Genomic DNA, 10947 nt, shown 5'->3' on the forward strand with positions numbered 1-10947 from the left:
TCCTAACATCCCTGTCAAGGCCTCTAAACCTTCCCAAGGTCGTGAAATGGATATGTGAGAACTAGCAGAAAAGATCTGGGATGTCTGAAACTGGCCATGTGTTTTTTTGCCATCTTTTCCAGTATTTGCGTTGTTTGAGGTTCTAGTGTTGTAAGAGTTTGTGTATATGTGTCTATATGTGTGTGTTAGCAGTAGTAGGAATCATTAATGTAAAATAATCTAAAATATTAGCATCAGCCATCTTGTTGCTTACCACAAGCTGTTCTTACACTGACCATATAGAAAGAGGAGGCAGAGTAAACCCACCCCTTGTACACCTCAGTTCAGACAGGCCTTTTGCCTACTCTGTATTGTGAATAGGGGAACATGGAAAATAAATACAAATAATATTAATAGATAAAAATAAATTAAAACCAAAAATAATTTTAAAATAAAGTGAAATTTAAAAAAAAAAAATTAGCAAAGAATAAATGTATTTTTTTAATGCCAAGAAAAATATAGAGGATTTCACCCGTTTAAGCATCTCCTGGATCTTTATTTTTTTTTTTAAATGCCAAGAAAAGAAAAATGGCAGTGCTGAAAGCCAGAAGCTTAGTAGAAAAAATCCAAACCCTTAATTACCCAAGCTAAATAGAATTTAGAAGCACATCGTGAATGATGAAAAATCTTCCTTTTTCTCTTGGGAAAAGAAATCTATTTTGTATTACTAACAAGAGCCAGAAATAATTTTTAAATCTAAACTCTTTGTGTAAGGCATCTACAAATAGATAAAGACAAAGAATCACTTCTGTTGTTGTTGTTTCCACACTAAGTCGTGTCCAACTGTTTTGCAACCCCGTGGTCTGTAGCCCGCCAGGCTTCTAGGTCCATGGGATTTCCCAGGCAAGGAGTAGGTTGCCATTTCCTTCTTCAGAGCATCTTTTGAACCAAGGGATTGAACCTGGGTCTCCTGCATTGGCAGGCGGATTCTTTACCACTGAACGAACACTACCTACAAATATAAATATGATCTCAGCATCTTTCCTCTCAATGTCCAACTCATCCTCCTTAACTTATTGGAAGTATGAATTACAACTTTTTTTATAGCAGAAGAAAGCCATGTAAATATATACCATAAAATCTATACACAATGAATATATAATGTCTAACTAATTCTCAACTATTATTTTTTAAATTATAATACTGATCATAGTGAGTGAATATCAGAATACTATCACAAAGACCAGCTGAATATCATACTTGTATGAGAAGTAAACTTATAAAAAGTATAAAGGAATTAGTAATATACTGCATACATCTGATTATAATGTATACTGCTTCTATATCAGGGATTAGTAAACTAAACTCAAGGGCTAAATCCTGCTCCACTTCCTGTTTTTGTCAATAAAGATTTATTGGAATACAACCCTGCTCATTTGTTTACGTATTGTCTCTGGCTACTTTTATGCACACGCAATGGCAGAATTGAGTAGTTGCAGCAAAGATAGTCTGTCCTGCAAAGCCTAAAATATTTATTCTTTTACAGAAAAAGTTTGTCAACCCCTGATCTACATATTTTGTGGAATTGAGTTTCATTAGCTTTCCTGGATTTACTGCAATGACAAATTCTGGAGTTAATCGATGAGCTATGATGTGCTTAGTCGCTCAGTTGCGTCTGACTCTTTGTGACCCCATGGACTATAGACTGCCAGGCTTCTCCATCCATGGGGATTCTCCAGGCAAGAATATGGGAGTGGGTTGCCATGCCCTCCTCCAGGGAATCTTCCCAACCCAGGGATCGAACCCAGGTTTCCCACATTGCAGGCAGATTCCTTATCATCTGAGCCACCAGGGAAACCCAATTGATGAGTAGGTAAATTTATATTTTTGGATAAATTCTGTGATTCTATTTCAGTTCAATGTGATGAAACTAAGTACATGCATAGACATATATAAATCCTAGAAGTGTACCTAGAGTTATGTCATATAAGCAGATATTCACACATACAGGCAAATGTTCATGTAAACTCTCCAAAAGATTTAAAGTTGCTCCTTGCTACCTTGCTCTTTCTAAGCCTCAATTTCCCCATTGGTAAAAGGATAATAGTAATTGTTACATTATTGCATCATCATTATCATCATGATACTCACACTCAGTCATGTCCAACTCTTTGCAACACCATGGATGGCAGCCTGCCAGGCTCCTCTGTCCATGGGATTTTCCAGGAAAGAATACTGGAATGAGTTGTGATTTCCTCCTCTAGGGGAACTTCCCCACCCAGGGATCAAACTGGAATCTCTTGAGGCTCCTGCATTGTCAGGCAGGTTCTTTATTACTTATTACCATAATAATGCCATAATGATTAAAGGAAATGAATGCTGAACGGAATGCCCAGCATAGAATAAGCACTTAATAAATGTAAGTTACTAGTATTTTAGGTTGCTTTATTGACAATCTTTACCCGCAAGGAGGCACTTCTATCTCTGAGAGAAGGTATATGATCTTTCTTATAGGGAAGATCAAAAGGCATCAGAATGCTTGTGTTGCCATCTAGATAACTCATGTATAAAACCAAAGGATGTGCCTTATCAGTGGGCTGACAATCTGAACTCCATTCTTGTCAGAGCTTAATCTAGATTAGCTCTTCTTTGATGCATATAAAAAGAAAACTCAGAATGATTGGTCTGTACCAAGGCAGAGTGCCTGAAGAACTATGGATGGGGGTTTGTGCCATTGTACAGGAGGCAGGGATTGAGACCATTCTCAAGAAAAAGAAATGCAAAAAGGCAAAATGGTTGTCTGAGGAGGCCTTACAAATAGCTGTGAAAAGAAGAGAAGTGAAAAGCAAAGGAGAAAAAGAAAGATACCCCCATCTGAATGCAGAGTTCCAAAGAATAGCAAGCAGAGATAAGAAAGCCTTCCTCAGTGATCAATGCAAAGAAATAGAGGAAAACAATAGAATGGGAAAGACTAGAGATCTCTTCAAGATAATTAGAGATACCAAGGGAACATTTCATGCAAAGGTGCGCACAATAAAGGACAGAAATGGTATGGACTAACAGAAGCAGAAGATATTAAGAAGAGGTGGCAAGAATACACAGAACTCCACAAAAAAGATCTTCATGACCCAGATAATCACCATAGTGTGATCACCAGCCTAGAGCCAGACATCCTGGAATGCGAAGTCAAGTGGGCCTTAGGAAGCATCACTACGAACAAAGCTGGTGGAGGTGATGGAATTCCAGTTGAGCTATTTCAAATCCTAAAAGATGATGCTGTTAAAATGCGGCACTCAATGTGCCAGCAAATATGGAAAATCAGCAGTGGCCACAGAACTGGAAAAGGTCAGTTTTCATTCCAATCCCTAAGAAAGGCAATGACAAAGAATGCTCAAACTGCTGCACAGTTGCACTCATCTCACATGCTAGCAAAGTAATGCTCAAAATTCTCCAAGCCAGGCTTCAACAGTACGTGAACCGTGAACTTCCAGATGTTCAAGCTGGATTTAGAAAAGGCAGAGGAACCAGAGATCAAATTGCCAACATCTGTTGGATCATCAAAAAAGCAAGAGAGTTCCAGAAAAACATCTACTTCTGCTGTATTGACTATGCCAAAGACTTTTACTGTGTGGATCACAACAAACTCTGGAAAATTCTTCAAGAGATGGGAATACTGATCACCTGACCTGTCTCCTGAGAAACCTGTATGCAGGTCAGGAAGCAACAGTTAGAACTGGACATGGAACAACAGACTGGTTCCAAATAGGAAAAGGAGTACATCAAGCCTGTATATTGTCACCCTGCTTATTTAACTTATATGCACAGTACATCATGAAAACGCTGGGCTGGAAGAAGCACAAGCTGGAATCAAGATTTCCAGGAGAAATATCAATAACCTCAGATATGCAGATGACACCACCCTTATAACAGAAAGTGAAGAAGAACTAAAGAGCCTCTTGATGAAAGTGAAAGAAGAGAGTGAAAATGTTGGCTTAAAACTCAACATTCAGAAAACTAAGATCATGGCATCCTGTCCCATCACTTCATGGCAAATAGATCAGGAAACAATGGAAACAGACAGACTTTATTATTTTGGGCTTCAAAATCACTGCAGATGGTGCTTGCTGCCTTGAAATGAAAAGACACTTGCTCCTTGGAAGAAAAGTTGTGACCAACCATGACAGCATATTAAAAAGCAGAGACATTACTTTGCCAGCAAAAGTCTGTCTAGTCAAAGCTATGGTTTTTCCAGTAGTCGTGCATGGATGTGAGGGTTTGACTATAAAGAAAGCCTAGTGCTGAAGAATTGATGCTTTTGAACTGTGGTGTTGGAGAAAACTCTCAAGAGTCCCTTAGACTGCAAGGAGATCCAACCAGTCCATCCTAAAGGAGATCAGTCCTGAATGTTCATTGGAAGGACTGACGCTAAAGCTGAAACTCCAATAGTTTGGCCACCTCATGCAAAGAACTGACTCATTTGAAAAGACCCTGATGCTGGGAAAGATTGAATGCAGGAGGAGAAGGGGATGACAGAGGTTAAGATGGATGGCACCACTGACTCGATGGACATGAGTTTGATTAAACTCCGGGAGTTGATGATGGACAGGGAGGCTGGCGTGCTGCAGTCCATGGGGTCACTAAGAGTTGGACACGACTGAGCAACTGAACTGAACTGAACTGACCAGGATTAGTATAAGGCAAACAGTAATCATCCACTCGCTTTGTGCAGCTCATTTGGTTATTTTTGGCTTGCACTTGGTCTTCGTTGCGCACTTAAACTCTTCATTACTGTGTGCAGGCTTTCTCTAGCTGCAACGAGCAAGGACTACTCTCTAGTTGCAGTGTGCAGGCTTCTTATCACAGTAGCTTCTCTCTCTGTGGAGCACAGGCTCTAGGGTGCGAGGGCTTCAGTGGTTGTATCATGCAGACTCAGTAGTTGTGGCCCATGGGCTTAGTTGTTCTGACGCATGTGGGATCTTAGTTCCTGGACCAGGGATCAAACCCGTGTCCCCTGAATTGGTAGGTGAATTCTTAACCACTGGACCACTAAGGAAGTCCCTAATTATCCATTCTTATAGCCTTTTAACGGAGAAGGCAATGGCACCCCACTCCAGTACTCTTGCCTGGAAAACCCCATGGGTGGAGGAGCCTGGTGGGCTGCAGTCCATGGGGTCGCTGAGAGTCGGACACCACTGAGCGACTTCACTTCCACTTTTCACTTTCATGAATTGGAGAAGGAAATGGCAACCCACTCCAGTGTTCTTGCCTGGAGAATCCCAGGGGCGGGGGAGCCTGGTGGGCTGCTGTCTATGGGGTCGCAAGGATCGGACACGACTGAAGTGACTTAGCAGCAGCATAGCCTTTTAAAAGTTTGTTTAGCATCAAGTTTGCTGACAAAGAGCATACATGGTCTAGGATGTATTTCCTTCACTTGACATCAACTTATCAGGTGCCAGGGAAGACCTCTGGGGCATCACAAACACTAGCCTAGCTCTACATGAAATTGCTCCGATTGGGTGATTTGTCCATCCACTAACATTTGGGGTCTGTTTCTTTTTTCCACCTCTTTCTCTCATCAGCTCCCCCTGATCTCTGAATCACTGATGCCCAGTGATAATTTCTTGGCTCTAACTCTGGCTTCTCTCTTCTATGGCTTTTGTCATCTTCTGTGTATCTCTTGATCTCAGCATTCTGCTCTGTTTTTCCTTCACTGTGGGGAATGAATAAGATTAATTTGTTGCTTCTCCAGCAAAACCCTCCCCACCAGCTCCCACAATCTTCATCCCTTTGGTGGTATCACACCAGATAGAATAAAATACTTTCACTGAGTTAAAAATCTGGCCTTATATCCTTATTTTTGTTTAGGGCCACTATAAAAAATGTCTACATGAAGTACATTTTTGCATGTTCTAGCAAGTTTTCTTTTAAGGGATTTGTCTGTTATTAATCAGGAACTCCGATGGGAAGATTTGTATTAGACTGTTTTGCACACAGTTTAATGCCAGACACTCTCTCTCCTCTAAATAACTGAAATGTGTGGTTTTTTTCAGACTATGAAGGCACTGTAACCTTTTCTTTTTATCTAACTACCTATCTGTTGGCTTAATAACTAGGAGCTCAGACTAAATATGACATTTGAATGTAATTACTGCCTAATCCAAGTTTCTATGCGAATATTTGTTATTTTCTATGAAGTCACAAATCTCTTTTTGGGACCCAAGAGAAATATGAAAACAACCCCCCCCCAAAATACATTTTTTAAAAAATTTTTACATGCCATGATTTCTAAACAGAATCCTAGAATTAATCATTACATTTAAACTTTTAGTGAAATGATAAAGGTCTATCTGGGCTTCCTAGATGGCATTAATGGTAAAGACCTGACTGCCTATGCAGGAAACATAAGAGACATGGGTTCAATCCATAGGTCAGGAAGATCCCTTTGAGGAGGGCATGGCAACCCACTCTAGTATTCTTGCCGGGAGAATCCCATGGACAGAGGAGTGTGGCAGGCTATAGTCCATAGAGTTGCAAAGAGTTGGACGTGACTGAAGCGACTTAGCATGCAAAGGTGTATCAACAGCTATTAGCCATCTTGAATTTTCCTGGAATCTTAGCTCAGCATATTGTCCAAAACTTTGGCAGTGGGAGGAAAGGAAGTAAACACGTTTAATAATAAACTAAGAACCATATAGAGAGTGGAGCTGGGTATTATTAAATAACATTGCTATTGAGTTAGTTCCTCAAGGAGAGGCAGCTGCATTTCACTGACCAGTAATCCCTGGAAGCCATGGAATCTCTCAGTTTTAAGCAGACATTTTAACTGAGATATAATTGATAGATAATATTATATTAGTCACAGGTGTACAACATAATGTTTCAACATTTGTATGTATTGTGAAGTGATCATCACAAAAACTTAACAGCCATTACCATACTTTGTTACAAAGTTTTTATTATGATGACAACTTTTAAGACCTACTCTCTTCAGCTCAGTTCAGTTCAGTTCAGTCGCTCAGTTCTGTCCGACTCTTTGTGACCCCATGAATCGCAGCACGCCAGGCCTCTCTGCCCATCACCAACTCCCGGAGTTTACTCAAACTCATGCCCATCGAGTCGGTGATGCCATCCAGCCATCTCATCCTCTGTCGTTCCCTTCTCCTCCTGCCCCCAATCCTTCCCAGCATCAGGGTCTTTTCTAATGAGTCAACTCTTTGCATGAGGTGGCCAAAGTATTGGAGTTTCAGCTTCAACGTCAGTCCTTCCAATGAACACCCAGGACTTATCTCCTTTAGGATGGACTGGTTGGATCTCCTTGCGGTCCAAGGGACTCTCAAGAGTCTTCTCCAACACCACAGTACAAAAGCATCAATTTTTCGGTGCTCAGCTTTCTTCACAGTCCAACTCTCACGTCCATACATGGCCACTGGAAAAACCATAGCCTTGACTAGACGGACCTTTGTTGGCAAAGTAATGTATCTGCTTTTTAATATGCTATCTAGGTTGGTCATAACTTTCCTTCCAAGGAGTAAGCGTCCTTTAATTTCATGGCTGCAATCACCATCTGCAGTGATTTTGGAGCCCAAAGAAATAAAGTCTGACACTGCTTCCACTGTTTCCCCATCTATTTCCCACTAAATGATGGGACCAGATGCCATGATCTTAGTTTTCTGAATGCCGAGTTTTAAGCCAACTTTTTTCACTCTCCTCTTTCACTTTCATCAAGAGGCTTTTTAGTTCCTCTTTACTTTCTGCCATAAGGGTGGTGTCGTCTGCATATCTGCAGTTATTGATATTTCTCCCAGCATCTTGATTCCAGCTTGTGCTTCTTCCAGCCCAGCGTTTCTCATGATGTACTCTGCATATAAGTTAAATAAGCAGGGTGACAATATACAGGCTTGATGTACTCCTTTTCCTATTTGGAACCAGTCTGTTGTTCCATGTCCAGTTCTAACTGTTGCTTCCTGACCTGCATACACGTTCTACTCTGTTAACAACTTTCAAATATAAACACTACACAGATGTCCCTTTTATGAGCCATGGTTTTCTTTTCCACTGTTTCTCTCCCACAGTCAACAGCAGTCCAAAAATAATAAACAGAAATTTCTAGAAAGAAATGATTCTAAAGTTTTAAATTGCTCACAGCCCTGATAAAATCTCATGCCATCCAATTAGTCACTTGGCAGTCCTCTGGTCATCAGATTTACTGTCGAGGTATCACAGTGCTTATGTTCAAGTGCCCATAATTTACCTACTAATAGCTACAAAGTGCATGAGAGATGAGGCTGGCAATTTGCATATGCCAAAAAGAAGGCAAAAAGTGCTTCCTCAAAGTAAAATGGTGGAAGTCCAGCTTTGCTGTTGCACCTCAAACTGCAAAAGATACAGCTACAGAACCTCATAAATTCTTAGTAAAGATAGTTGTTGTCATTGTAGTTCATTTGCTCAGGCATGTCTGACTCTTTGTGACCCCATGGGCTACAGCACACCAGGCTCCTCTGTCCTCCATTATCTCCTGGATTTTGCTCAAATTCCTGCCCATTGAGTTGGTGATGCCACCTAACCATCTCATCCTGTGCCACCCCCTTCTCCTTTCCTTCAGTCTTTCCCAGCATTAAGGTGTTTTCCAATGAATCAGCTCTTCACATCAGGTGGCCAAAGTCCAAGGGTTACAGCTTCAGCATCAGTCCTTCCAGTGAATATTCAGGGCTGATTTTCTTTAGGATTGACTGGTTTGATCTCTTTTGTTGTCCAAGGGACTCATAAGTGTCTTATCCAGCATCACAGTTCGAAAGCATCAGTTCTTTGGTGCTCAGTCTTCTTTATGGTCCAACTCTCACATCTATACATGCCTACTGGTAAAACCATAGCTTTGACTATGTGAACCTTTGTTGGCTAAGTGATGTCTTTGCTTTTTAATATGCTGTCTAGGTTTGTCATAGCTTTTCTTCCAAGGATCAAGCGTCTTTTAATTTCATGGCTGCAGTCACTGTCTGCAGTGATTTTGGAGCCTAAGAAAAGATCTGTCACTGCTTCCACTTTTTCCCCTTCTATTTGCCATGAAGTGATGGGACCAAATGCCATGATCTTAGTTTTTATAAGACTGAATTTCAAGCCTGCTTTCACCCTTATCTTTTCACTCTCCTCTTTCACCCTCATCAATAGGCTCTTTAGTTCTTCTTCACTTTCTACCATTAGTGTGGTATCATCGGCCTATCTGAGATTGCTGGTATTTCTCTTGGAAAGACATTAAATATATACAATAAGATATTTTGAGAGAAAGACAATATTCACATAACTTTTATTACAGTATATTGTTATAATTATTCTATATTGTTATTAGTTATTGTTGCTAATCTCTGTGCCTAATTATAAATTAAACTTTATCATAAGTATGTATGTATGGGGAAAAAACATATGTAGGGTTCAGGCATCCACTGTGGTCTTGAAACTCATCCCCCACAGGTAAGAGAGGACTTCTGTGTTATTATCTGTAGCTAACAGTGTACATTATATTCCCAGGACTTATTTATTTTATAACTGAATTCTGTTCTTTTTGACCCCTTTCACTCATTTCACTTGCCCTCCCTCTATTCCTGGCAACCACCAGTCTGTTCTCTGTATCTATGAGCTCGGTTTTATTTGATGTTTTGTTTTTAGATTCCATTTATGTATAAGTGAGATCACACAGTGTTTGTCTCTCTCTGTCTGATTTATTTTTCTCAGCATACATAATGCCCTCAAGGTCTATCCATGTTGCTGCAAAAGGCAAGATTTCATTATTTTTGTGGCTTAATTGTATTCCATTGTCTGTATGTATTTCACATCTTGTTTATCCATTCATCTATCCATGGACATTTAGGCTGTTTCCTTATCCTGGCTATTGTAAATAATGCTGCAGTGAACATTGGGGAGTGTGTATCCTTTCAGATTAGTGTTATTGCTTTCTTCAGATAAGTACCCAGTAGTGGAATTGCTAGATTATATGGTAGTTATAGCTTTAAATTTTGAGGTACCTCCGTGTTCTTTTTCATAGTGGCTGCATCAATTTATATTCCCACCAACCGTGCACAAGGGTTCCCTTCTCTCCATATCCTCACCAACACTTGTCATTTCTTGTCTTTTTGATGACAGTTGTTCCAACAGGCGTGGGGTGGTAACGCAATGTGATTTTTATTTCCCTGATTATTAGTTATGTTGAGCATTTTTTAATGTACCTGTTGGCTATTTGAATGTCCTCTTTGCAAAAATGTTTATTCAGATCCTTTCTCCATTTTTTTAATCAGACTGATTTTTTTTTTTGCTATTGAGTTGTTATGAGTTCTTTATATAGTTTGGATAATAACCCCTTATCATCTGTATGATTTGCAAATATTTTCTGCCATTCCCTACATTGCCTTGTCATTTTGCTGTTGATTTCCTTTGATGTAGCCCCATTTGTTTATTTTTGCTTTTGGAGTCAGATCCAAAAAATCTTCACCAAGACCTATACATGTTCTTACTGTGAGATTTTTTTCTGATTTTTTTTATTCTTACATTTTATAGATGAATTGGTCATACTATTAACATACCATATAGTCTCAATAGATAATTACTACTTTAAAATGTATGTGATTATGCCTTTATACACATTTGAAAAAGAGAAAACCCTTGGTGAAAATTCATGGAGAGAAAATCATGCATTTTGAAATCTGTGTATTGTTACAGAGATCCATTGATATGGTATATTGGTATTTTCGTTTAATAAAAATAAAAAGGAAACTAATAGTCCACCTGTAAATAGTGATTTTTGCATCAGTTAGGGGGCTAGATCTTGGGAAATACAAAGCATGTAATAAATAATGCTTACTTAAAGGAAATCACAATCCTATTTTTCGTAGCTTAAAACAAACATTTTTATTATCCCTCTTGGCTGTGAGAGTTGACTGGGCCTCCTTGGATGGGTCTGCTTTTGGCCTCCCATGCTGT

The 10947-nt window shown here is 39.6% G+C and overlaps 1 non-coding gene across 1 annotated transcript; it reads left to right on the forward strand.

Annotated features, from left to right (window-relative positions):
* The first annotated feature begins 235 nt into the window (after positions 1–235).
* Positions 236–370, forward strand: LOC122688162. Its single transcript, XR_006339379.1, has one exon. It is a non-coding gene; the product is annotated as a small nucleolar RNA SNORA51 (small nucleolar RNA).
* Positions 371–10947: the final 10577 nt, after the last annotated feature.

Source organism: Cervus elaphus, chromosome 32 (assembly GCF_910594005.1).
Source record: "Cervus elaphus chromosome 32, mCerEla1.1, whole genome shotgun sequence".
NCBI classification, from domain to species: domain Eukaryota; kingdom Metazoa; phylum Chordata; class Mammalia; order Artiodactyla; family Cervidae; genus Cervus; species Cervus elaphus.